This window comes from Octodon degus, unplaced genomic scaffold (genome assembly GCF_000260255.1).
Source record: "Octodon degus isolate 3935 unplaced genomic scaffold, OctDeg1.0 scaffold00011, whole genome shotgun sequence".
In the NCBI taxonomy this organism is placed as follows: domain Eukaryota; kingdom Metazoa; phylum Chordata; class Mammalia; order Rodentia; family Octodontidae; genus Octodon; species Octodon degus.
In genome coordinates this window covers 11,550,181-11,552,275 of record NW_004524587.1, presented here as the reverse complement: position 1 = coordinate 11,552,275, position 2,095 = coordinate 11,550,181, and the positions used below count along the sequence as shown (strand labels likewise).

Below are 2,095 nucleotides of genomic sequence, written 5' to 3'. Positions count from 1 at the left end.
TCACCTTCCCTATCAAAAGTTCTGCAGATTCTGCCCACAAAGTATTGCTCATTGACTCATTCTATGTCACCCCTCACCCCCACGCACCCTCAAACACAGCCATTTCTTTCCTCCTTGCTGATCCTCCTGTGCCAAGCCTGGTCCCTGTTTTCCTTGTCAATTTCCTACCCAGAAGCCAGAGAAAGTCGAAATCAGACATTGATCACAATGGAAGTCATAGTCTTGCCCTTTCCATTTAAGACTTCCTCCTGGGACTTCCTGTCTTTATCATGGTCTCCGAGACCCTACCACGTCTGTCCCCACCAACCCCTTTGCTGTCTTTTTTTTTTTTTTTTAGAATCTAAAATCTTTTTATTAACAGAGTACATCTCTGCATTAATTTTTGTAGCCTCGGCTGGCCTGTCAGCCTCTGGCACGCTCAAACTTCGGGCCCTTGGGACGAACGTAGGGTTTGGTGTGACTGTGTGGGGTTCCTGGCGCCTTGCTGAAATGCCGGTATACCTCTCGCCCCTTGTGTGGACCAGAGAGCAGGACCGTGCCACGGCCCTTGGGGGAGTCCAGGGCCAGCTGGTCAAAGGTGAGGCTCTTACCCCCAGCCTGAGTATGCGGCTGCGGGCCCGGTTGGGCACATGCAGAGCACAAACCTTCAGCTTGGGCACCTCCAGAATGCGCACATCATCTGTGACAGTCCGCACAAACCACCGCTGTCTTATTTTCTCGGCCGGGAAGCTTAATCTTTGGATCATCTGGGAAAGGGACAGAGGTGGCCGGTTGGTGCGACTCATGAACGATCTCTTCAGCACAACCTGGTTGAAGGTGGAATTTGTCCGCTGGGCCAGAAACCTGTACGCTTAAACCTGTACATCTACCTCAGGTAGATGTCCTGTCTCGTGGGCTCCTTGCACCAGACCTTTCGGTCCTTGTGATGGATGTCAACTCCCATGATGGCGACTCCTCTTCAGTCAAATCCAGAAAGCCTTTGCTGTCTTCTTACCCTGGAAGTGGCCCACACTAGTGTGCAACAAGTGAAGTCCAGGTTGTGCAAGCCCCTTTCTTCTATAAATCCTTTTCACAATTGAGGAGGGCCCCTAAATCTTATGTATTTAATCTTATTTTCTCTGGATTAAGAGCATGCCCCTCAAACAGCATAAGCTTCAGGTCCCAAGAAACCTGGGTTTCCCCAATCACTTTCCCTCTTCCTTACCCTTCTCCTGTCACATGACTATCTTTGTACTTTTCAAATACAGTAAGCTCACTCCTACCCTGGGGCCCTTGCAGTCTTTTCTTCCAACGTGTCACGTGGTTCATGTGTCACTGTTCAAATTTCCACAGATGTGTCTTCTTCTGAGAGGTCTTCTCTGATGGCCTAGTCTCCATGTCATCTGTGCCCTGTGCTCACTGCTTTAGAGCTCTGCTGACACACTGTTATACGTATCTTTGAACACCGTCTCCTCCACCAGAATGGAAACCTCGTGTAGGCAGGGACAGTGCCTGAGTCATTGCTTGTGCCCAGAGTCAGGTCTGAGGCTTGCTTCCATCAGTGTTTCTGAGAGCCTGTAGGGCAATGAGGGTGGGAATCAGCTAATGTAGGAAAAGTGTAGTGAGAGCTAACAGCGGGGCACAATAGGTAGAGAGAGCTCCTGTGGGTGATGAGGTCTGTGGAACAGAAAGGATGGGGGCAGCAGGACCCCATTCCTGGAACAGCACTGTGTCCCCTGGGAAGAAGGAAATGGCCCATGTTTATACTGTCCTATATGGTACCCATTCCCTTTGTGGCAACCGAGTGTTCAAACTGGAGCTGGTGAAACTTGGAGTTGAACTGAAATTTAGTTTTTTGCTCATTTTGTTTCAGTGAACTTATTTGATCAATTTAATTAATTTTACTCACTTTAAATGGCCACTTGGGGCAAATGGCCACTGTCTTGGTGAGGATAGGTCTAGGAACCCAGGATCCTTTAGCTAGGACACCATGATGCAGCCAGATCCCAGAGCTGAAACTGAACACTGCTGTCCCTGATGTTAGAAAGAGGTACTTGATAGTGCCAGTGAAATGGTTTCGTCCCAATGCACTAAAATGTTTTCTAAGAGCACTATC

The 2,095-nt window shown here is 48.9% G+C and overlaps 1 pseudogene; it reads right to left on the bottom strand.

Annotated features, from left to right (window-relative positions):
- Positions 1-334: 334 nt before the first annotated feature.
- Positions 335-943, bottom strand: LOC101578969 (annotated as a pseudogene).
- Positions 944-2,095: the final 1,152 nt, after the last annotated feature.